The sequence below is a fragment of the Pagrus pagrus genome (genome assembly GCF_965226575.1).
Source record: "Pagrus pagrus genome assembly, chromosome: 3".
Lineage (NCBI taxonomy): Eukaryota > Metazoa > Chordata > Actinopteri > Spariformes > Sparidae > Pagrus > Pagrus pagrus.
Window position 1 is genome coordinate 9626099 of NC_140187.1, and position 26186 is coordinate 9652284.

Sequence of the window (26186 nt, forward strand, 5' to 3'; positions counted from 1 at the left end):
GAATTGAAAAAATGCTTAATATTGGATCCGATAATCAGCAGAAAGTGGCTCTCTTTATGCATCTTTGTGCATGTGTCATTCTTTTAAATTCTCATTAGTTTAAACTGGTTAATTACAAACATGCTATCCAAACCTAAATGTAAAATGCACCGATAACATTCAGTGAATATTCACTAAACACCTGCCAAACCTTCCATATCAGCACTGTGTACTGCTGGATTTATGGAACAACATCACAAGGCTACTGCTATACAAGCGTTTTGCAATAGGGGTTAAAACACTGGAGGAGGCGTCTCTTTGGCTCAACCCCTCCAGCATGGCTCCATCGATTTCCAACAATAGTTGTCTATCTGGAGTCTCTGACTCCACCTCACAGATATAGAGATCAAAGCTCTTATATCAGACGGCAGATGAGAGAAAACACAGACCAGTGAGTGTTGCTCAATTTTTGCCTATCATGGCTTCAGTTTACTGCAGATTAAGGGCATACCTGTGCAGATATATGCAGTAAACAATACATGTAAATATGCAAAATGATGTCTGTTTTCTGATACTTTAAAAAGGAAGAGGAAAAAGGTATTTGATGCAAGATTATAAAAACAAGTACATCCCTTTTGTCCTTCAACAGTCACAATTTTTCAACTACTTTACAGGACATTAGCTTTTAGCTTTTGGCACTTCAGTGGCAACAGTAACACAACATCAGTCACAAGTTAAAAACTGCATCGAAAAAAATGAAACCTTGTAGCCATTTATATGCCTATCGTTTGTAAGCATATTGGCATAAAATGTGATGTTTAAACATTTTTCTGTAACATTCAAGCAAGCTGACAATATTTTAGTGAGACCACCCAAGGGTCTGGAATTTAAAAAAAATCCTGGATAAAGTCATTTCTTTATGTAGTTGAATCACAGCATGAGTGATGAAATGAAACAGCACAGCCTTGAGAACAGCAACACTCCATGGTAATGTCAATTCATTTTAAATTTAAATGTAATGATTAGTGTGTAAATGTATGGTAATACAGAGTGCTATATAAGTTGTGTGGGTTGTCTACATAATACAGGAAGCATAATGACAGATATGAAGTGACAAGATTTGATTAGGCTTTAACACGTTTTTATATATTTTATGTCTCTTATGTGGGTTAGGAACAGTCACCACAAAAGGTCCCAGAACTAGCATGTTTCCTCTGGCTACAGAATTGTTCCTCTGACACACACTACAATAAGCATTCAAGCCCCTATCAATAATATACAGTGAATATGAGAGTGACTATCTTAGCTCTGTAGTGGAATGGCCTCCAAACAGTTTCACTGCCTCCTGCTAAATGCATGCTGGGATGCACTGCAGGCCACTGTGTCCGTGAACAAGTGGGACAATTAATTAACAAATACATTCATTGTCACGGTCTTCACACATAGCCACCCTGGCAACAAAAAAAGTACAGAAAACGCTCTACTTCTTAAGGACACTTCGTTCAATTCTGAAGCCAAATTCTAGTAAACTTTTACAGAGAAGCAATAGAAAGCATCCTGACTGGACACATCACTAACTAGTATGGCTCATGCACGGCCCAGGACAGGAAGGCTCTACAGCGAGCGGGTGATTAAAACCAACCAGAATATCATTGGCAACAATCTACTCGGCATCAGTGATAACAGGATACTGAAAGACAACACCCACCCTGCTGCAATTTAGCAAAAGATACAGAAGTATCTGCTGCCGTACCACCAGACTATGATGCTGCTTCTTTCCTCAGGCTGTGAGAATCCTGAAGTCATCCTTAACAATCCATCAGGAAAAAATGTTTTTTCTTGTGTAGTATAACAGGACTACAGCTTGCACTTCATTGTACAATCCTGTGCTGTATATATTGAGTATATACAGTATTTACTGTTTCATCTCATCATCTCATCAACATGCTTTGCTTATTCTGAATTTGATAGCATCAAACAAGTTGGGAAAGGAGCAACAAAACACTGGGGAAGTTGTGGTTTGCTCCAAAAACACCTGTTTGGAACATTCTACAGGTAAACAGGTTAATAACAGGTGATAGTAGGATATAATAAGGATATTACTACATTGGCTTGGTGTTGTCGGCGCACATAGTTTATTTGCAAATTAATGCATCCCATCTTGAATAAGTTTTACAGTGTCCAAACTTTTACCAATTTTTGTTGACTTTTCAACCAGTTATACCTTTAAAACTGAATATCTTTGGGTTTTGGACTGTTTGTTCAAACAAAACGAGGTATTTGAAGAAGTCGCCTTGAGCTGTAGGAAACTATGATGATTTTCCCCCCAGCTCTCACTGACATTTTATAGATTAAACAACAATTGATTTAAAATTAAAGAGTAGTTGTAGCTCTAAAAAGCAAGTAAAATTGAAACACAATTTGCATCTTATTGCAACAGAGTACATCAGCAGAAGGATGAACATACAGATCTTTGCTGTAAGAAAGAAAACTAGACCGGCTGCACATCTTGTTCGCTGTGTATCAATATGTACAGTCATTGTATAGTGACGTACGCACTGAGGGTTATCGGTGTCTTTCACAGATGGCCTGATGTAAGGACTATGCTTTTATTATCTTGACTCTTCGATTTTGCTGCTACAGAGCTGGAGTGAATTCCATCATGATAGCACCGAGGATTTGATAACTTGGAGTCGACGTTCTGCCTTTGCCACAGACAGTTTCTTAATGCATCTCTGCTGCCGCCTGGCACTAATGGTCAAGAGTGGCTACTAATACTCTACTGCTGGATATTTAATCACCCAATCAATCTTACCTGTGACAAAGGCTCCTTAGCTGCACTTGGCAAGAACATCTCTGCCTGCAATCTCCACCACATTTCCCCCGTCAATGGAACGGGAGAATAGGTGGTGGGGAGAAAAAGAGGGGAGGTGAGGGGGAGTGAAGAAGAGATGGGAAGAGAGAGGAGGAGGAGGAGGGGGTGTTTAATCTACTGATTCAATTCCTGCCAATGCCCGTCACTCTCCCTCTCTGTAAGGGAGGGCAAATGGAGCATGCAGCCCAAAACACCCAGACCAAATCACATTTTCTCTCAACTTCTCAGTCTCTCTCTCGCTGTCTCTCTTGCATCTCTATGTCTATCTCCAGCTCCATCTCTCACTCTCGCTCTGTCTCTCTGCCTCTCCACCGCATTTTTCTCACTTTTCGTCACCCGCTCACTGACTGACTCCCACTCCCCGCATCCTTAAGCCCTGTGAAAATGAAAAACCTTCGAATCCAACACTTATCTGAAAGAATTTGTAACCTGCAGACTTTGTGTTTGTTGGTTTAGATCGCTGTTTAGACACCCGGACCACCAAAACAAGTCTGAAAAATGAGCCACCCAGAACCCTGAAGTACACCTGCAAAAACAATCACTCACTCAATCCATTTACTGCATTAATAATAGATGTTTTAGTTGATAGAGTCAGACACATTCTTCTAAGTCAGACACATTCCTCAAAGTCAGAGACATTTTTCTAAGAAAAGTCATCTTGGAGAATTTATTTTTAATAAAGTATTGCACAAATAGCACCATGAACTAGAAGCACAACTTTTAAGATAAGAACTGCAGATTTCCAGTTCCAAGTTTCTTTTCAGATCAAATTGTACGTATACAAGCTATCTAAAATTAAATCCCCAGTGAGGACCCCCAGATCCTGAAATGGATAAAAAAAATGTTTTGATGCAATACAAAATTTAGATTTTAATATTATGGTTGTAAATTGGTGTTGCATATCTGGTGATCCTTTTGACAGTGTAGCCTTTGCAAGGATGGGTTGGTGCATAATTCTCTTCTAAAGAGAGAAGTGAGATTTGGTGAAATATGCCTCCTTGCTGAAAGAAAACCAATACCACCCTCGTTTGTTTAATCAGTACAAGAGTCTTGTCATCATGGGGAGTTTATTAAACGACCTTTAGACTTCAGGAACTCAGTGCTCCAATCCAGGAAGTAGTCATTAGTGATGCACGATATATATCTGACCCATACAGTAAATTATCAGCCTGATAATGGGAAATGTATATAACCGGCTGTTGGTCATTAATGAAATTATAGCCAATAAATAAACAGAGCCACTACTACAAAGCCAAATTCTTTCATGGCCTTTACTCCAATACAGTAGTCTGCGAGTGCGATGAAGTTCGGACATTTGGATGCAGCCTTAAGCGTGTCATCCTTGTGCTCTGATGCTAAGCTCAGCCAAACAGCTGCTGGATCCAGTTTATTTAGAGAACAAATATGAGTTGTAACAGTCTTCTCATCGTACTCTTAGCAAGACAGTATTTTAGTCTAGTTCCTGCCTACATTCTGCGTACTTGTACTAAAATGCATGGAATATATCATTTGAGGAAACCTGAAAACATTCATCGGACTGACTACATTTGTGAAGCATTGCTCATCGTCTTCGCTGCGTAATTATGTTGCTATTCTTCTGATGGAATTCAAAAAAACATCCCTCCCTGAGTGTTTCTGATGATAGGATGCAATAGGACTTTTATGATACACTGCCACTGAGGTAACATTTAAATAGGCCTACAAGGATAAATATATGTTATGAAACGATACCCTTTTATTATGCTTCTGTATAATTTTCCTCTCTCTGTCTAATCGTTCACTGAAGCCACATTGCTTTTACTTGGTTCCACCTTGCTCAGTGAGAAAGGTGGATACACAGCACGGCTCGATCACTCCCGAAAGACACATACAGTAGGATAAATTATACTGTAATATTTTTCTCAGTTCTTCTATTTAATTGTATTATTCATAAACTGTACATTCCCTTCGCTCTTTGTTAGCATTAACTCTTAATCATAGTTTGACAGATACAACACGATGGGTCTCAACATTTAAATCTGAAAGCATACATACAGTATTTAATTAGTAAAATGTCTGTGTATCAGCTTTGCTTTGCAGTGCTGGAGAAGAAGCAGCTTTATTCATCCTCTTGCCAGCTTACTGAGTTGACACATTAGCATACATGCCTTATGTTCAGTCTTTTTTTTTCTGTCCTCTTTTCATCTGTGCAGAGCCTAAGGCTGAGAGTGCCACTGTGCCGCTATAAGCTTCGTCACCCTCACATGGGGCCGCTGGCTAGCCACGCCAGCTCTCTCTTCACTCCTCTCATTTACACCCGGCATAATTAAGAGCTTCGACCCTAAAAAGCTGGTGACTCTTGTAGAAACAACTCCCAGAGGATTTCACACTAAAGCTGCCAAAGCAACTGAGGGAGGAGTGAAGTCAGAAATAACGGTGCAAACTTTCAGCGAGTGAGACTTCCTGTTCGGTGGAATTACAGTACGCAAGAGATCCAATAAGCATGAAAATGCAGCCAAAGACAATGAGGCAATAGAAGACATTATATTCCTATTACAGCTGCTTGTCAGCATTAGTGAATCTGTTGCTGTTGGAAATATTAGTGAAGGAAAAATATCAGAGTTGCTGAAGTGTTTTGTTTGTCTTGCTGGTTTCTGTTCCACTTTCACTGACACGTCTCTATGTCAATGTATAATGTGATAAACTTGTGTTTTCCCATTCTGCTATTTGGACCTCGAATCAACAAGCAGTCTAGTGGCCATTTACTTTTACTGTTATCCTCGGTTGGTAGGTGAGGGGTGACGTGCAGTACAGTACTACAGTATGCACCTACCTTGAAAACTTCACAGATACATACATGCTACAAACCAAAATTTGCACTGAATTTTATGAAATAGACCTAGTCTCAAATTAAAGATATTAGTAAAACACAGATGATGGGATCATCATGATGGGATACACAGGGATTTTGCTGAGCTGGTGTCTAAATCAAAAGGGCAAAGACAAACCAGCACTGCTTTATCCCCATATATCAATCATCCATCCATCCCAACCTGCTCCCACAGATTTTTGGCAGTGATATAAAGATGTCAGACCACTTCCAATATGCTACTGAACATTAACAACATTGTGGTAATTTTATGCTCCTTTAACAAATAACAACTGCTGTTGTTTTCCTGGCGAGGAGAGTCTTTACAAGACATCAGGTGGAATAAAACAAATGAGCCAAAACTGGCAAAACTGTTTTCTTTCTAGTGCCTGCTTCATGGGGATTTGTCATTAGGTGTCTATTATTGAGTCTATCAGAAGTCTGATCCCATTCGAGAAAATGTCTCAGTAACTTGGAAAAACAAATTCTGGACAATTAGATGTCCACACCAGGAGTCCTACAGCCCCGTGTCCAATAATATATCCAATAAACCACAGGATGATCAACATAGCATGTATCACATGCCAACAACCTGTGACCTTGCTTATTATTCCGTCAACAAGAGAACCAATTCTAACAGTAAGATTACCAGCAACACATGTGTAATGTATACACTGAGCGGCTGGCAGGCGGGCAACACAATGTGCCGAATAACAACACACTCAGGCTGGAGAGATCCCCCGCATCGGAGATTAAAGAGGTGACCCTTATTTCCCAAAGGAGCACTTACATCCCGTCTACCTCCAACCCCCTCCCCAAATCCCCACTGAATACATGATCATTGCTGAGACAGCGACCTGGAGGATTGGATGTAAACATCCCAGAGAGCGAAGAATAGAAGCTGACTCCTTGGAGCTCCTCTATCAACTTGATGGGAGGTGTTATTTCTTAAGCAAGCAGCAGATATCCATGCGATCTGTCAAGGCAGGGCAGAGGATGGCGGAGATAGCAGGAGACAGCCCCAGACAGTATAATGTCCTTGGTGGGTGCATATGTGCATAAATACACACAAACACACACACATACATATATCAACCTTGAGATTCTTACGCAATACAGCAACAACAGTGATTGAAGACCTCCATCATGGAAAGCGCATGACATTACATGAGGGGGATTTTACTTTGGATTGTAAATTAATAATCACAATCAAATCACAGCATAAGAATGACTGAAAGGGAACCAATTACTGACACCGTTGACATTACACTTCACCTTATTCTATGCAGGTACCCCTTGGTGCAGAGACAAGAAATATGAGTCATTGCACACCCTCCCACATAGCTGTCTTCTGGGATTGTCAGTGGAGGACACATCTGTCACAATTCATCGACGCAACTTTGCATCACTGTCATCCTCAAATGAATGGCTAATTGTAAACATGTATAATTTCCAGGACAGTACTATTGAAACCATCCAAATCCATACAAGATTAATTTCTTGCTTTGATGACACAGGTATTAACAAAACAAGCTTACATTGTACTAGTAGGACATTTTGGCTTACGTCCATTGTAAACATGAGTAAAAGGCAGTCCTGAGGTCAAAAAGCCAGGGGAAAAAACCTACACTGCCTGCTACGATGTTTCTAGCACCATTACCTTAAAACATGTATTTTCACAATTTGGTTTTCTACAGTTCTATCTACAGTTGGGGTTGGAGTCTTATTTGCATTGTTAGCAAACACAGGCTAACCGTTACTGTAGCCTAGCTATAACCCTAGCTATATTCCCTTGCTAATATTTGCTTGTCAGCTACATTAGCCAGCATATTGGGTAATGTAATAATCCTGCTTAATCCACCTTTCTTCACATTTTATTACAATAAATCTATATCTAAATTTTTGTCCCTCATAAGAAAACACTAATAACCAAAAAGACAAATCCTGGGACCAGGATTAATAGGAGAATAAGTTAGTTAACTAAGCAAGCTAACTTGGTGTTAGCCAGCGGATCTGTTTCATTTGGATTCAGACTGTTATAGGACAACATGCTAAACATGGTAAAGCTAAGCAAGCTGATGATAGCTGATGAAAGTGACTATATTCTAAATCCTATTTTCAAACAACTAAAATTGAAACATTAATTTTTAACATTAACATATATACTGTACATAAACATAAACATCCTCTAAGATTTGTTTTACTGTTGGAAAAATGAACATATCAATGAAAATCTTTGAAATGGCTTTACGTTTTCTCAATTACCTCAGTTGCCCAACGTATATAAAATCATTATGTTGATTGATATTATCGGCTTGGCAAAAATATATGCTGAGCTCGAGTACCGTCTTCAATTAATAAAACATTTTAAAATATAGCGTCTGAGTGATAACAAGGCAACATGAAAACAAGAAAACAAGGGTCAAAGTTGTACAGCTGGCTTGTTTTGAAATATAGAAATTCACTCTACTTAAAAGCTAGTCATGTGTTACTGCCTATTAAATAAGCAAATTGTCTGAATCAATGTAAATCAGAATCAGTATTCCTTTATTGTCCCACAACGGGGAAATTTGTTTGCCACAGCAGCCAAAGGACAGAATATTTACAAAAAACAATAACCAAAAATTAACAATATATATTAAAAAGGTAAGAAACAGAATAGACTTGTATATACACATAAACATGATATTGTACAAAATTAACATCAGTGAATTTTTATTTACAATATAAATAATAAATATAGGTATTAAGAAAATTGACAGTGCAGAGTGCAGAGTGCAGAGTGAGGTCTATTGGGAGCAGTGCTGATTGTAGACTCTGACAGCAGCAGGAAGGAAGGACCTGCGATACCTCTCCTTCACACACTTGGGCTGTAGCAGTCTGTTGCTGAAGGAGCTGCCCAGTGCTGTGAAATTGACCTACAGGGGGTGGGACTCCTTCACCAGCAGCGATGACAGCTTGTCCATCATCCTGCTCTCTCCCACCACCTGCACTGGGTCAAGAGGGCATCCCAGGATGGAGCTGGCCTTCTTGATAAGTTTATCAAGTCTCCTCCTGCCTGCTGCCGAGATGCTGCTGCTCCAGCAGACTACTCCATAGAAAATGGCTGATGCCACCACAGACTCATAGAAAGTTGTCAGGAGTGCCCCCTGCACTCAAAAGGACCTGAGCTTCCTCAGCAGATGGGGGTCTGCTCTGACCTTTCTTGTATGTTGCTGCAGTATGATAAGTCCAGTCCAGTTTATTGTTCAGGTGAACTCCCAGGTACTTGTAAGATGTCACCATCTCAATATCCGCTCCCAGGATGTTCACCTGTGTGTACCAGCTCTTTGGTCTTCCCGGCGTTGAGCTGGAGGTGGTTCCCTTGGCACCAGTCCACAAAGTCCTTAGTAACTTCTCTTTAGGCTCTGTCGTTCCCGTCCCTGATGAGGCCGACGATAGCAAAGTCGTCAGAGCACTTTTGTAGATGGCTGTGGGGTGTTTGGTGGGAGAAGTCTGCAGTGTAGGGTGAACAGGAAAGGGGCCAGGACTGTTATGAAGTGTTGGAAGTGAAGTTAGTGTCATAGAAGTTGTTGTAATTGTTATAATGTAAATGTTGTATTTCAAAGAAATGTCCACAAGCATCTCTTTAATTGATCTGTGACAATGTTTTGGGGCAGGGCTAACCAAGTGGGACCTGTCGGCCAGAGTGGGCTTGTCATAAGATTTAATGTGGCTGTTTCTGGCAGAAAAATATTTAATTTTAAATTATAATATAAATTGCGGCCTTTGCTGGTTAAAATGCTCTTTTAATATTTAGGATCCCTAATTACTATTTTTTGTACCTGAGTATGACGAAGTAACACTTCGCAGGAAGTCAGTCAATTAATGGAACTTGGCTACTAGTACCATTTTACATCTTAACAATACAATACATCATATGCAATACAATAGGAGCTTGCTTTTGGCCCCTGGCCCTCATTCTTAAGTTTCAGATTTGTCCCTAGAAGGGAAAAAGTTTGGGCACCACAAACTCTCTCAACTTTGTGTGAGAGGCAATTAAGATGATTTTTTCAGTATTGTGCAGTTTATGCAGTCAGGTGTTCCAACATCTCATTAGATCATCTGCTGTATTGGAAGGGAGGCTGTGTTCTAAGTATGATGTTTATATAATGTTGTTCTTGATTATTGTCACAATAATGTGTCTAATGGGCCTGCAAACCATCTGCCTGTACCACGGGGGACATTTTGAAAGTGACAAGTGATGCCATGTAGCCAGAGGGCTTTATCTTGGCATCACTGGGCATGATTCAGTGCTTTCAAGAATTTAATCAGGTTTCTTTTTGTCGCCAGACCTGTAGGACAGAGAGCGTTGTTGGGTCATCATTCTTTAAAAGTTGGCCCAGGCGCCCCTTGGTCCAGGAGTAGCTGGTTTATTACCAGGGCCAGAGGGGGATGTCAGGGGCCAGTAGAACTGTTGAGCTGGAAGTCCCAGCTTCACGGCTTGTTGCTCCCACCTTTGCGACCCTCAGCACAGGGTGCATGGCTTCGAGGAAGGACATCAGAGAGAGCTGTGTGTGTGTGTGTGGGTGTGCTTTTGGTTTGTGTTTGTGTGTACTTAACAGAGAGCACCGTCGCGCAGGCAAGGCAACATGTGCATGCAGTGCATGTGTCCTCTCTAATTAATCTCTACGTAGCATAATTAACAAAATACCCCAAAGGTCGATTGCATCACTAACTAAAAACTAAAAATGTGCCATGTTCCTCGAAAACGAACACTACATTATATCTTTTTGCCTCATTTACATTTTTACGAGTCTTGGCTTCATCCACCTAATAAGATGCAGTTTGCGACTGCAAACACAAGCAAGCACAAGACAATCTGAAATGTATTCATTGAAGTATGGTGGCATTTCTCCAGATGTATAATTCATGGCACACACCTGTTTTCTCGACAGTTGCCCCCCTTCACACTCCCTCTTTGTTTTGTATTCTGCCATGTTCCTTCCCTGTGCTATAATTATTCATTACAAGGGCCTTCAATCCACTGTGACAGAGCTCCATTATGATGAAGTGGGCTTTGTTTGAGCTCGCACAGCTGGACAATCTGAACGCGGAGTAAATCCACCTCTGCAGGTGTAATGTTGCTGCACTTTAGCACCTTTTCTTATAAATATGGAATGCCTTGTCATTTTTTAGCCTGATACATTCGTGATGATGCCACTAATGTCTCATTCACAATGGGAAAAAAAAGAAAGTTAGAACACATGTGCTACTAAATATATATCCTTCAAACTGAACGGTGTCACAGTCTGTGTTTAGTATTCTTTTACGCCTTGAAATTGAGTGAGACTAAAATGAATCTAACACCACTGACTCAAGACACCTGTCAGTGAGCAACAAACACAAGTAGTGTCAGTCGCAATATATTGGCAAAATTATGAATCTGTTAAACATACCGACTATAACGTTTAACAACAGAGGGGATTATCCTCCAGGGGATGTTTGATGCTTTATTTTTTCTGTGGAGACAACGCTCTACCTTTAGGGTAAACTGTAACTGACGTGAATTCAAACTGACCACAGCCGCTGTTCTCTAAAGAAGAAACCTGCCAACGTTTAAATGGCACCTTGAAGCCAACGAAAGGGTGAGAAAAGGTTATTCGGTAGTGCAACAAAATTAACAAATTTTGATGTCAACAAAGAGTGATTTCAACAATTAACTGTTGGTCGGCACTTATTGTCTGTCCAGTCTCAGTCTATAGGTTATTTGGCCAAAGGACATACTGTCTGCCAACAGCTTTTCTAGAACAGTCCGAGGTAAAAAGTGTAGCACGCTAAAAGAAGCTCAGCGTGGAAACATTTCCTCCAGAGGGGCAACAGAGTCAAATGTAAGTTGAAATGTGTGATGTTTAGTAGTAGTACTACCACTATGCTGCCACACAGAACAAGGCTGCCATGTCTGAGGATGACTCACAGTCAAAGATCTCATAAATACATAATTTACTTTTACTCCCTACATCTTAACAAAAATATCTGGATTTTCTACTCATTACTTTAGTTTTTAATGCATTTGAGGGAAATTATCGATTATTTTTATTTTGCGTTATGCATGCTGCCTTCCCAACAGAGGTAGCAACGTAAAAGACATAAACAGACAGAGAAGGAGACTGGAATGAGGATAAAAGGCGTGTAAAGGGAGCCAGAACATGTTCTGAGGAGCCAGATATTACCCACCCATGGCCGTATTTCAGTGAACTGTTTGAAGTTGTTGGCTCCAGGAAATAATGCTTTTTACTTTTATACTTTGAGTACATTTCAGGGCCTGTACTTTCTTACTTGCACTTGAGTAAAGAAGTGAAACTTGTAAATCCAAAAGCAATGGCTTTGTTCCACCTTTTTTATGTTGTAACTGATTACTACATATCTGTAGAAAACATTTCACAACCGCGAGACAAAACCAAACTACAACAGCCCTGAACACCGGTCCAAGGAGCAAATAAATTTGCTCATGTTGTTTATCGTTTTTCATTAATACTTAACTTTGTGGAGGTATTGGATTCCAGTTGGTGCTGCAAGACATTTCTTTTCAAGCTGATGCACTGTATCTCCTGCATGATGAAAATACACCATCAATTTGATTGACTATGGAATTAGTCATCCTGTAGGCAATTACAGCAGCTGACATGCTAGAGAGCTGTTTATTAACACTAACGTTAAAAGGCTACAACAGAAATGTCCTCCAGCTTCAAGCAGCTGAGCTGACATGCAGAATAACACAAAGACACACTACTGCAAAAATGTTGTATTTTCCTCACTGTACATCAGCAACCTTCCACATTCTCCTTAGGAGTCACCAAAAGTGTGGAACGGGAGGTTTATTCGGCTTCACCACCACCCCCTGGTAAGTGAATGTGAGAGGTAATGAGTGGAGAGGGCAGGGTTCAGGACATGAAGGAGGTTGATCTGTGTTCCCCACAGGCAGCCAGAGCCCCTGGCCCCCTCTCTGGGGGTCATACAGATCATAGGCAGCCTGCAGCTGGCGCAGGTGCTGCATCGCAAAGCAGGGCTCTGGCATCTCCATTAGAAGAATAGCAGCGTGGTAGAGGAGGGCTAATGTTTTGAAGGCTTAACATAAAGGGTTATTAACAGCCTGTCTGTTCATCAGTATCTTGAATTTCTCATCTGGGTAGTTTGCTTGGGAGGAAATAGCAGGAGAGGGCAAAGGAGGCTGAAATCATACCAGCTGGGTAAGCATAATGTTACACTAAATGGGTCAAATGAGACAGCATTCATTACTGGAAGGAACTGAATCGGGTGTGGGTGGTTTGCCCCTAAACCCACTGTGGAGCAACCCGAGAGTGTATTTATGTAAGCCAGCTCTGTCCCAGTCACGAGAAGTCTAAATACTTTACCTAAAAGGGCCAGAGGGGATTTCTCTTTGCACTGCATAGTACACAAGATACTTAGGTAGGTACATTAGATACTTCAGATTTGCATCACATACAGAACAGTACATTCCCAGCTAGAATATGCCACTCTGTATCCCACTTTATGGATTTTTTTAAAGCTTTTCTTGGTGTCATTTACACTGAGTCAATTTACAGACCTGCTCTGTGTATGCTCCATCCTCACAGTGACCTGTCATCAAAACAGCAAGGTTAGATGTTGTTCTGTGTTGTCCTGTGACTACCAACTAGCTGATTTTATCCCGAGCTTGTCCTGCTGTTTGTATTTTCATTTTCCGACCCCTGCGGCATGCCTACTATCTCTCTCTCTCTCTTTGTCAGGGAAGACTGTTTCTTTTGACTTTGACCTCGTGAGCCAATAAACTGCTCCGAGCATCACATTCAGTTACTCTAAGAAAATATAATCCTCTCTGGGTGAGAGACTTTTTAATCCATGTGAATGTGTTCTCCTTTTTCAATAAATCATTGATGCTTCACACACATGTACCCTTGATTAAAAAAAAAATTAAATAGAATGTATCTGCATTCAAACTGCTGTGAGATAAAAGAAAATTGATTAAAAAGGGATAGCTGAAATTAAACAGAAACGGAGGGACCCTTGGGGACATGGTTAGCATATAAATGGTACAGGGAAAGGGGGGAAACTTCAGCAAAAGTTATTGGTCCAATTATTTAACTCCAATCCTTTGGGTTTAGTGGTCTCTTTTTTTATTGAAGCAATCACACCTTTTATCACTGACACTAACAAGTCTGTCACGTCTTAAACAAGACTACTCCAGTCATTAAAAGCTTGGTAACATATTACTTTTATGTTCTTCACTGAAATAATGATCTGCCTGCAAGAGGACAGGAAGCAACACTGTGGGGTTACTGAAGAGTTGAAGCAGACCCCATGGCACGCCTTGCTTCAATCCCAAAAGCTAATACTGTGCGTTATGACACTCTTAAAGGTCCACTGCCAACTTATGTTAACTATGATTTAGCCTCCGGTAGATGATGTACTACAGAATTTATGCTGCTTTTGTGAGTTCTCATCTTTATTTATTTTATTTTTTTGCCTCCGTTGGTCCTCAAATAAACAGGATAAAACACTGGCTGGTCGAACCACCCAGAATTCCTATTGTAAATTTAAAACTCTTTCAGCATCTGTTTTATTCAGAACTTTTATTTTAATACAGTGAAACACTTTCATCTGTACTGTCATCTTTCTCATCTCATGGCTCAAAGCAGCCCTCTGAGCTCACTCTTGATATAGTACATCATAGCACTTCCCAGTTTTTCTCACCTTACCCAGAGCACACTGTGAAAGCCTGCACATCACACCGGGGTGTGATGATGGCCCACTCAGTCACACAAGGGCATCTCAGACACTCATGGTTTAGCATGCATAAAGTAGATACACTCTATATCACTGCGCAAAAAAAATATGGTGTTTTGAAAATACTGGCAACACCTTCCGAAAATAGATGACCCGAAGTTCATCTTTATGCACTAATATAATAAATAAGCATTCATTTGTTTTTGGTGTATGTAGGTACTTAAATTGGCAATAGACAACTATTTTGCTTCAACCTATCATTATGTAGTAAATACTGGTTGCACAGTGTAATGGCTGAAGAAAAATTACGCCATCCGTGTATAGACTTTCACTATGTTGCACCAGGATCAAAAATGAAGGTTGTATTTGTGTCTGCAATTGCATAGCCAAAACAGGAAGAGGAATTGTTTTCCATGGTTGCTATCCCCAGGTAACAGAGGAACAAGTAGAAAAAACTGTGGAAACTCTGCACTGCATAAGAAAAAGAACCTCGCTGATGGAGGAGGCAAAGAAGGTGAAGAGGAAGAGTGATGGAAACAGAGGTAATACAAGAGTAAATGGACGGGCATCAATTCAATGGAGAGCGCTGGTGTTGTTTCAAAGTCTGTCCCACCACTTAAAAGTGTTTCCTCTTACCATTGGGACTCAAGATGGTTCAAGTCCAGCATTCTTCATACTAGATAAGTAAAAAACAAAACCTGCCTACTTATTAATACAACTTGGTGTTCTACTGTCTTTTCATAGCACTGAGATCACACTAGATCACACTAGATCACACTAGAAGGTTGAAAAGTTGTCTATTCCAGCTTTAAGTTGCTCTTTTGAACTGTCCAAGTGACCCCAGCTATGCAGGTGGAACTAGGGCATAACACAATGGGTTTCTTTTTGAAGCACAGCACAATATACCATTTCTCTATCTTTTTGTGTCGGTTCTGCTCAACCAGCTCCCGCCAAGAAAATGTGTTCATTACCGACATTCATTTAGAGGCATTTGTCCAAATCACCAAACACTTTCACCCACAATGGGAGCATTTTCGGGTTCAGTGTTTTGCTCAAGGACTCTTGGAAATATAAACAGAACCACCAACCCTTCCGTGAATGGGTAATCCACTCTTACACTTCACCTACAGCCACCCCTTATCCTGAACCAGATGGCAAATAAGCCCCTGTAGGTTGTTTAAAGGCAGGACACAATTTCAGAGGGCAGACTGTTTATGCCAACAACAACAGAAAAGCACTAAGCTAAACACCATGCAGAGAAAACATGTTTGAAGGGAACACAACGCCTCCGTTACTGTTCGAATCAAGCTGTCACAATTTATATTAATATCCCGTAGCTTTAAGATAATAATTAGTTTTTTCATAAATATCTTCTTTTTAAATGTTACATTTACAGTAAGTTTGTAACTGTGAAAGAATGAGACACTTCTACCACTACTACACATATTACCATTTCTACAGCCTACTGTGGGCTGCAGCTACTGTAGACCAGGTTTGATAACACCCACGACTTTGACATCGTTCCTACAAGCAGCCTCTGTGGTAGAGCCTCTCAATGCACAGCACCGACAACTCATCGAGTACATTTCCCACAATCCTAGAAGAGTCAAACATTTTGGGAAATATACTTGTTTACCATCTTGTCCAGAGTCAGACTGGAAGATCAATATCAACATCATCCGTGTTTAGCCTAGCTTAGCACAAGGACACAGGGGAAAACTGCTAGCCTTCCAGGTCAAGAGTGAAAAATATGGTCCTATTTTTACAGCAACTTACATATTGTTCTTTGAAACCAGTGTAACTAAATGTTAACAGGAAAACATTGGACCGCATAGGTCTTCAACAATAAAAAAAATAAAATAAAATAGTACAGGATGTCTGATCCCACACCAAGAACCTAATGAAATTAAACCTCCACAATCCAAAGGAAACAACAGAATGTCTCAATTATAAAAATGACAATTAACCTTGAATTCAAAAAAGCAAATATTCATCCATTAATATGTCAAAGACCTCAAACAATTAGCACTATCCAGCTCTCTCTCTCTCCCTTTTTCAAGTAAATGGACTACATTCAAACAAATGGGTATGGATTATAAAGAAAACCTCTCTTCACAGTTGTTCATAATGGCCTGGACCAGAAAATCAAAGCAATGATCAGGGTGAAACTTGAGTAAAGCTGGAGAGGCAAGTGTTGATTCTAAGTGGTTTTAGCACTAGTGACTATTTCACATGTCACAGTCACTTGAATGAATGTAATTATACAAACTATTGCAGTTTGAAATAGCTGCAAAATAACAGCAGATTGTGCGATTTTATTGATGGAGACGTGTTAGATATACAGTGCTGATCATCTTGTATTTCTACACAAATACAGAACAGCTTCTTCGCCATGTTAATGGTTTCATCACGACGGAGAATAAAAGGCACACTGACGTCTTTCATTAATTCCTCTCTAAGTTAAGTTCCAGAACTCACTTGTAGACTGAAGGTTTTTTGCATTTCGAATGCTCCCTTTCATCCCTTCAACAAAGGCTGCTATCTTGAGTTCACAGCCTTTTTACTCATCCAGGATCGTGTGTGGTGCAGCCTTAGCTGCAGCTGTTTCTTCTTGCTATTTGATGATGTGCAGCAAGACTGATGCTTTTGTGGCCGAATGGTCCTTGGGATCATTAAGATGTTGCAGACTCTTTGTGCTGCAATGTGCACGACAGGCGGTGGAATGATCTCCCTAAAGGTTGCAACACAAGGCTTTTAATCAGACTTGATCTTCAATTCTTTTTCTGCATTCCTTCTTTTATTTGACTAGCATGTCTGTTTGTATCATACAGGTTTCATGAGATCTGAGAAACATGTCCCTGCAAGTGACGAGATACCAATGAAATATCTTTTACAGACAACACAATTTGCATTCCACAAAGCCTGTTTTTTTTCTGAATCAGATTCCTTGAAATTTGTTGTGTTTATAAAATTATTTTTTCTGAGCTCATCTTCTTAAAACATGCAATATGATGACCAATTTGTCTGACTAAGCTCAGCAATTTTGTGCTTCCAAAAAGTCCAATTTATCGATTAATTCTGCTGAGAGAACAGAATTAACTGATTAATAAACATATAATTACTAGCAAATGTACAGTCATCAACATAACAAACATAAAATGTGCTATTGTTACTCATTATATACATACATATAAGTATATAATTCAAGTTATTACCCTACGTATATTGACATTCACAATTTCTTGTCAGTTCCACTTTGAAGTCAGGTTGGAGAAGAGCCACTGCCCACCCTTCACCAATCACTTTAAAGCTACAATACATTATTGGGGACAAACAGAGGACAAACATCAAAGCAGCAGACCTAACTTGTCAGCAGTTGCTGCACTGTACAAGGTACTGTATCATTTAAAGCAAGGGCCACAGTGACAGGGACAGGAACATTAGGGCATACAGGTTACTGCAGAAACATGTACAGCAAAACTCACTTCACTTTTTATTGAAGGTGAGTGTTTCTCCTTGAGTGAGCAAAGTTCTGCCTGACAACAATGCAAAACTAAAGATAAAATCATGAGTCATTATAAAACCATGGTGCCAAGTCTTATTTATTTTCATTACTTTAGCCAAGAAGGTTATGTTAAACTACTGAACAGATTTCCACGAAACTTGGATGGAGGATGTGTCTCAGCCAAGAATAGACCCCATTAACTTTTGATCAGGATCCAGATAAAGGGATGGATCCAGGAATTTATTCTCACTGTCTTTAACATTTTACTTTAACATTGTTTGATTGTTTAGTTATTAGGCGACTGCTTTCTGTGAGTGAGTAGAGTCTGATGAAGATCTTAGATCTGGTGATCTTAAATCATGGTTAAGCAGTTATGGAAGGTTTAAAATGTATCAAGTTTGATATTAGATTCAGCTTGATTGAATTAAAGGGGACAATTTGGTGGAGGTATGCGCTCTATTGAGTGCCATTCTAGTTATTGACTAATCTCCCAACTATTGAGTCATTCCAAACATTTTTTACACTAAACAATAGATTGACTTCTAACTTTGTAAGTTGCTGCGATTATGAAATGTGTTTCACTTTAGCTAACCACCTTAAAAACCTGCCCTGAGATGAGCAATTAATTATTAAATATTTTTCCCTAAAATGTCAAAACATAGTTAAGTATGCTCAACATAATATCCCAGGTGAAACATTCAAATTGTTTGTTTTTTTCCATCTAACAGTGGAAACACATCAAAACAAATCTTTTGATTTGACAAGCTTGAACCAGAGAAAATTTGGTACGTTGTACTTATCATTTCAGCTCCAGATGCCAGAAAAAATGGAAATATTAATACCACTGAAATTAACGTTCATATGAAAAACATGCCCTAAATAACTTTTGACATGTCTCTGTGCTTACCCATAATTCAGCTGCCCCATTTTCACTGAATAGGCATGGGGCAGTGTCAAGCCAAACAACAACACCAACATCAACAACAACCACTGGCTGATGAATGACTGCTGAGATGGAGAAGGGGATCGAAGGGATTGATCCGTGGCCTGCTATCTCATCCCTGTTTTTACCCTCTGTCAAACAGGTGCCGAGGGGAGATGGATTCTGCCTGCCGACGGAGTGGATTAATGGCAGTAGGAGAGGAGGGTCTGGCTGCACCCTGGACCCAGCTGAGTGGTGCTCTCCTCTGGGCAGAATGGAGGTGGCAGAGGTGTTATTGACAAGGCTCCAGGAGGAGAGGAGTTGCCAATGCCTCAGGTAGACTAGAGAGAGGATTGAGAGAGGAGAAACTCTTTGCACCCTTACTAACATGCCAACAAATACACACACACTCCAAAGCGTGTGTGCACGCGTACAAACACACCACTACAACCGGCCTCCCAGAGTACCTCTAGCTGGCATAATGATGGATGGTTAGAGGGTTCAGCCTCTCATTCACCTTTGTTCAGACTTCTTGCTCTGTGAATTGAGTGGCCATGGTGATGAATATGCATGCATGCGTAGATGATGTTCACAAGCTCAACACAGAGCATATAAATTGCCAATTGCACTGAGTTAATGACACAAACATAACCCTTTGTTCAATTTCCATTGACTTATTGTGCGCTAAATTAATTGTCTGGCTTCCAATTACAATGGATATTTTTAGTGCATGGAGATGTATTCTGTAAACATAGATCACATTACTCTAATTGAGGGAAAAGAAAATATGTCCAAATTGCTCCTGATATCACATCAGCGCTAATGGCAAAACAAATGGAGCAAGCTCGTTCATCTTTGCCAACAATAACTCAATTAACTGTAAAACGATGCATTTAGCGTTGAAGTGGTCACACTCGATTGGTATTCGGAGTAAACTTTGAAGGTCACAGTCCAGGAGCTCTACTTGTGTGGAAAAGTGTTATGGATTCACTTGCCGGCTGGGAGGCCCCGATTGTTGTGAGGAGGGAGAGCGGAGAAGCTCAGTATGCTACAGGCGTCCATCTCTCCCCCTCTAGCTCTCGGCACATCTCTACCGTGAAACCTCGCCGACAATTTCTCAATGCGGCAGAAGTGTTAATGCTGGTTTTTATAAAAGATGCTCGGCAAGACAACAGGGTGTGCCCCCTCTCAGATTAATGAGCACTCAAATGCAAGCAGACAGCAGTGGAATTAACAACCTCATCTCCCTCCATCTCTTCCTCCTTTCCTCTACCCTGCTTTGTTTTCTCAAGACTCTGGCGACTAATTAAAGAAACTGCATCATGAAATGTGTGCTTCCTTCCTATCACTCCTTACTTCTTCATCACTGAGAAAACAAGAGAGTGATGGCTTTTCACCCCCTCACTGCCCCACTTATAAAAAGATGTTCTTGCTAGTGTTAAAACCTGGATTGTCACACATGAAAATTAAAACTGTGAAAAACTGTAAACGATCACCCACAGCTGAAAATAATGAAAAACAGCAGCAGATAGAAACCTGCATCGAAGACAAATCTTATGAGCATTAATGTAAAGGGCGAAATATCACCTCTGCTTCAGCCTTAAAATAAATAAAGCACCAAACCAAGTCATGTTTCTGTGGTAATTAAAACTGGTCTAATGAAGAAGCACTACACCCTGTTAAGACGATGGGTGGTGTGATACTTTATTTAATTACACGACATTCACAGATACAGAAATAGGCCGGAAGCTGGTACTTCACAAGTACAAGAGGTGCAGGGAGCTCAGTATCTGTGATTTTAACCCCAGGCTATTGTAACTCTAATGTCTACGGTATGTAAATATAAAACGACACCACGGGTAGTTACAAAACACTTAGGCTGGAATTGTTTTTTATTATCCCTGCTGTCAACAAATCCAATTAAAAGATCATTGTAATTACTAAATGGGGTCACAAATAGTTTTTGTAAGCTGAGTCGTTTACAAAAAAAAAACAGCAGGGCTCTGTAAAGGAGCAAACAACACTCAAAAAGGAGTAAAAAGCGCATTTGTGATCGGGCTTAATCAATCCAAATATCATCAAAATCGCAATACGGTCAAGTGCAATATCCAAATTACAGGAGCTGCAATTTTTTGATAAAAGGTGAAATGTGTCAGAACATACCATTATAAATTAAGCCCTGTGGAGATGTCCAAAATGAGATGCAAACATTTCCTCTAAAATCATGACCCATATCGCAATTGCAATATCAGTCGAAATAATTCAAAAATGATATTTTTTCTTTATAATTCAGCCCTAACTTGTTAGAGTCTATTTTCAGCTGCGGATAAATACACATAGGGTGCACTAGTGAGTATCTTATTTACAACAGAGGCGAATGGCACATTAAAATATCAAACCATTGCTTCACAGATGATACTTAGTTAGTACAGTAGGATCAATTCATTGTTGATTTAGATCTGTTCATAGGATTTGTTGACAACAACAAAAAACAACAAATACACAATAACGTCAGCCTTATCCCTTCAACTCATAAAGTACCAGCATTCCTCTTAAATCTGGTTGAATTGTAAGGAATCAATTAATGTTAGCCAAAAAAGAGGTCCAACAATTAACTCACAAGTCAAATCATCTCACAGCAACGCACAGCAAAATTATTTGGCTTCCTGTTTGGCTAAGCAATCTTGAAAATCATGATAACATATGCCAGACACATTAACGTTTACAGGAGTTACAACTTAATATGACCTAATGTGTGGCAGTGTTTGTAATGGAGCTGCAATGATAAGTCAATTAATCGATCAGTTGACTGCAAAATCAAAATAATGTCAAATATTTGCTTGGTCCACCTGCTTAAATACAGTATTTGTTGTTTTTCTTCGTCATTTATGATAGTAAATAAAGTCTTCGGGTTTCAGACTGTTGGTTGGGCAAAAGAAACAACTTGAAGACTTCCCCTTTGGCCCTGGAAAATCTTGAGCATTTTCAACATTTTTTGACATAAATGATTAATGAATTAATCATAAAAATATCCTGCAGATTAAGTAATCATAACTTGCAGTCTAAGTCTGTAATAGTTACTTAGCTTTTCCTTTTCTGTTGAAGTTAATCTTGTTTTAAACACAGAATACACACCACTTGCTTGCTATCACTTACAGAATCTATCTGTCTCGAGAACTGAGTTATCTGGCGGGTTGCAGATGATAGGTGTAGCTGCCAAGCTACTGGTACCAGTTAGCCTCATCTTATCTTCTAGTTCCTCCTATAGAAGTATTTCAGGTTTGTGTGCCCATGATGTACCATTCGGTCATTGGAGAAAGCAGCAATAAAGTCAGGATGGATGTGTGGGTGGAATTGGGATTGGGATTTAAGCGATTTGCAGACAAGGCAGACGCACACGCAGAGGGGTCGGCGGGAGCCTGATGGATCGTTTTCTGTGAACAGGCGAGAGGACTTGGAGTACTTTTTCTACTGTCCCCATTGTCCCATTTGTCTGTGTCACAGCAAAATACAGATGTGCAAGAGTAAGAGCGGAGTTCATCTCGAAAAGCATTTTGGTAGAAAGCACAAGCATGTGATGATCACTTCGATCTGCTTCTCTCAACCAAATATTCACTCACAAGTCCATGAGGAAAGCTCTATTTATATGCTAAACATTTTGTCTTTGATTAAGGTGCTACATGTAGCGTTTCACCATCAATAAATCATTACTACATTAAATTCTGACACACCAGCATAATGACTATTGAAAGCCCTATGCGGGAAGATGATTTTAAATATGTTACTCCCTCTCTAGTGGAGAACAGAGTGATTCCAGGATGAGGGATGGAGAGACTCATGCTTCTTCAACATAGTCTTAAATTTGAAGGCGTACAAACCACTATGTGAGACAGGGGGCCTCCAGGTGTCTCAACCACTTTTGTAGTAACTTAACGAAAAACGGTACGCTCCTCAGGGGACAAACAGCATCAGTAACTCTTGAATAATAAACAGACGAACTGTGGCATAGAAATATACCATTTTGATGTTACTCTATATAACCGTGCAGTAAAAGATACATTGTCTCGGTTTGTGCCGTGTCAGCCTTGTTGTGTCTTGTTTTCGTTTTCCTGTTGTGTTTTCCCTACCTGTTTCCTCCCTCCTTTTTCCCCTCACCTGCTCCTTCCCAGTGTGTGTGCACTTGTAGGTGTGGTTTTGCCGCTGCAGCAGACAGACACACCTGTGCTTCATCAACTCATCAACAGCCACTACATATCCCTGGTCTTCTCTTCACTTCGTTGCATCAGTGACTCTCCAGTATACTAATCTGGTGTTCTTGATTTTTTGGATGCTTGTGTTTGAACGTTATTTTTTGCTTGCCTCGTGTGCAGATATCTCTGGCGTCTCTCTGCTCAGCTCTCTGCTCCACTGCCTTCTCCAGCTCACCTGTTGTCAGCTTCTGCCTGGAAACCCAGTGAGACTACTCAACCCTGGAAATTGTCTCCACTAGCCCACCTGCCTGTCCTTGTCTTCATAATTCACCTTTATTGTGGAAATAAACCTCTTTACTTTGCACAAATCCTGGTGTCTCTGCTTATGGGTCAGCCAGTACCAAAACATAAAATGCCTCCCTTGTCACAAAAAAACAGTCAAAAATCTAAAATGTACGCTTACGACCAGATTGGAGGGTGAAACTTATCGGACGTAAATGTGTGTTGCAAAAATAATGGTAAAGCAAATTTATATATTTTAATTATGGATCATTACAAATATGCCATGGCTTCAAAAGTAACAAGCAGTCACACAGTTAGCAAAAAATACAATAAATCAAACATTTTTATCCATCAAAATACAATCGACAATAACTTATTTTATTTTCAATCCATTTTGGCCCAAGCAATTAATATACGAAATAGACTAGACAAAGAATGAAATTATAAGCTGCCTACAGATACCCAAACCAAAAGGTAAAGTATATCCACAAGACTATCTAATTGTATAAAATTTTCAGCCAGCCAAAACATGTGAAATGGTCTGACTGAGTACAGACAGAGTTGATCTGTGTTTACCAGGCACTCAAGAGATAAGTGAGTTTCAAACCTCCCAGAGGACTCAGAAAAGCACCATGAAATGAAGCATCCAGGTACTACAACAAGCCCCTGTACACTTAATTGACATCTCCAATGCCAATTAAGGCAGTTCTGGTCAATCAAATTATCACCAATTTATGAATCTAAAAGACAGTTGGAAAAAAGTTAAAACCAACAGACACATCCAGTGATGTGGCAAATGTTCACTAACGTCAGCATACAGTGTGAATTCATGGCTTGAAACAGATTCTTTGCTTTATTTTGAAATAAAATATTTGAACTTTGAAATATAACTACCACTCATATGTGACGAATGCAATGTTGACTTCAAACAATCTCTTTACATGCCCACTGAAAATACACAATACTACCCTCTACCAGTGATGGTATGTAACTGAGTACATGTACTCAAGTACTGTACTTAAGTACATTTTTGAGTTTTTATACTTCCGCTTGACCACATTTTGGAGGGAAATATTGCAAGGTCAACAAGGTTTTAACAGGCAAACATGAAGGAACATGAGGGGAAACTGAACAGCAAGCTTACAGGAACACAAGAGATAATTCAACAATGACTGAACACAGGTGGAGTGAGGTGGGGAAACACAGGTGAGGCTAATGAATGGAAAAACACTGCAAACAGGGAAGGAACTGATAGCCTGAAAAAAACACTGGGAAGAGAGAAGAGCTAATGGAGGAGATTTTCAGGGCAATACCAAAATCGATTTTTAGAAATCGAGGAGACTGAAAACCAATATTTGGGACCAATATTGATTTGCAGTAAAAATTAAAACTTTTTGTGTCACAATCTGGAACAACCAGTGATGGAATAAACCTAATTACAATTTACTCAAGTACTGTTGTACAAACACAAGTAAGTATAATTTTCAGGTACTATACTTGTGCACTTCTGTTTTCTGCTACTTTATACTTCCTCTCCTCTCCACATTCATTTGATAAATCAGCTCATAGGCCGGGCTCCTCTGCGCGCAAACACCCCCCCTCTCCCCGGAGATATCCGACAGGGGGGCGTTCATCCCCGAGGTGAAGGTCGGTGTGTCCAGCGGTAAGATAGCAGTGTTTCGCAATGTCGTCGCTCAGAGCTAGACACGCTAATTGCTCTGTTGTTGGTTGTAAAAATCAACATAAGTGCCTATACTCTGTCCCAGCTACAGAAGAACAGAAGAGACGGTGGTTGCGTTTCATTTTTAACGACAACGTGCCGGCTAAGGTCTGTTTGTGTGTGCTAACCGCTTCACATCGGACTGCTTCAGTTACGAGGGTCAGTACAAAGCTGGCTTTGCCTCGACACTGACCCTCGTAAAAGGATCAGTCCCAACCACACGGGACCCAGCAACTGCACCCGAGCCACAGGTAAGTGTCGCCACGTGTTGATAGTATTTACAGTTGCCTACGAGTTTGGTGAAGTCAGCTTGAAATTGGCTAACTAGTTAGCTCCGCTTCGGTCCGCTATGCAACGGCGTTTGAAGCTAGTGTAATGTTAATAATATTACGAGGGAGCTTGGTTGTCACAGTGAAAAGTCAGGAAACATGTGCAGACTGGAGACAGAGACTATGCGGACAGTGTCCCAAGAGTTTGGAGACTGTGTTGAAGACAAACACAGCTTTCGCTAGCTGTTTTCAGACGTTACCTGTTGCAGGTCAGTGGGGGATGGGAGCCGGGTGGTTGTGTCGGGGAGTCCTGCTGCAGCCGCAGAGTCTGTGATTTTCTGAGCCTCTCCTTCTGGGTCCGATTCTGGGTCAAACTGGTGTGGTTGAACGACAGCATCTCGGCGAGCCATAGAGATACATCCACCGTAAACATTAGCGCATGCTACCGCTAGCGTCAGCGGCATCCTCTCCCTGAGAGGGGCGCGTAGCAGGCAAGGCACGCGCCGACAGACGGAGCTCATTAGCATTAAAGGTGCAGGCACAGAAACAGCTGCTCTCAGCAGAGCGACTTTCAGACCACAGATGGGTTTGGGTCAGTACATTTCGAATACAGTGTTGTTGGACCTCTGACAGCTGTGTGAAATGATGAAAAACAGTATAATATGGGACCTTTTAAACATAATTGGGAATAAAAAAAAGTGAAAATAACGGAAAAGTTGGCATAGAGTCAAATAATATCACGAAGGCCAAAGTGATAAGTAATAATAGTAGCATTGAAAACATAGAATTTAAATCATGTACATGTTATTTCACCCTGTGAAAAGAAATGT

At 40.3% G+C, this 26186-nt stretch overlaps 1 protein-coding gene across 1 annotated transcript in view; it reads right to left on the minus strand.

The window, feature by feature from the left end:
* Nucleotides 1-25840, minus strand: part of slc16a1a (solute carrier family 16 member 1a) — a 128824-nt gene extending 102984 nt beyond the window's left edge. The window contains exon 1 of the mRNA XM_084348384.1: nucleotides 25617-25840. The gene's annotated coding sequence lies outside the window, so the exon portion shown is untranslated. The remainder of the gene's footprint in view (nucleotides 1-25616) is intronic.
* Nucleotides 25841-26186: the final 346 nt, after the last annotated feature.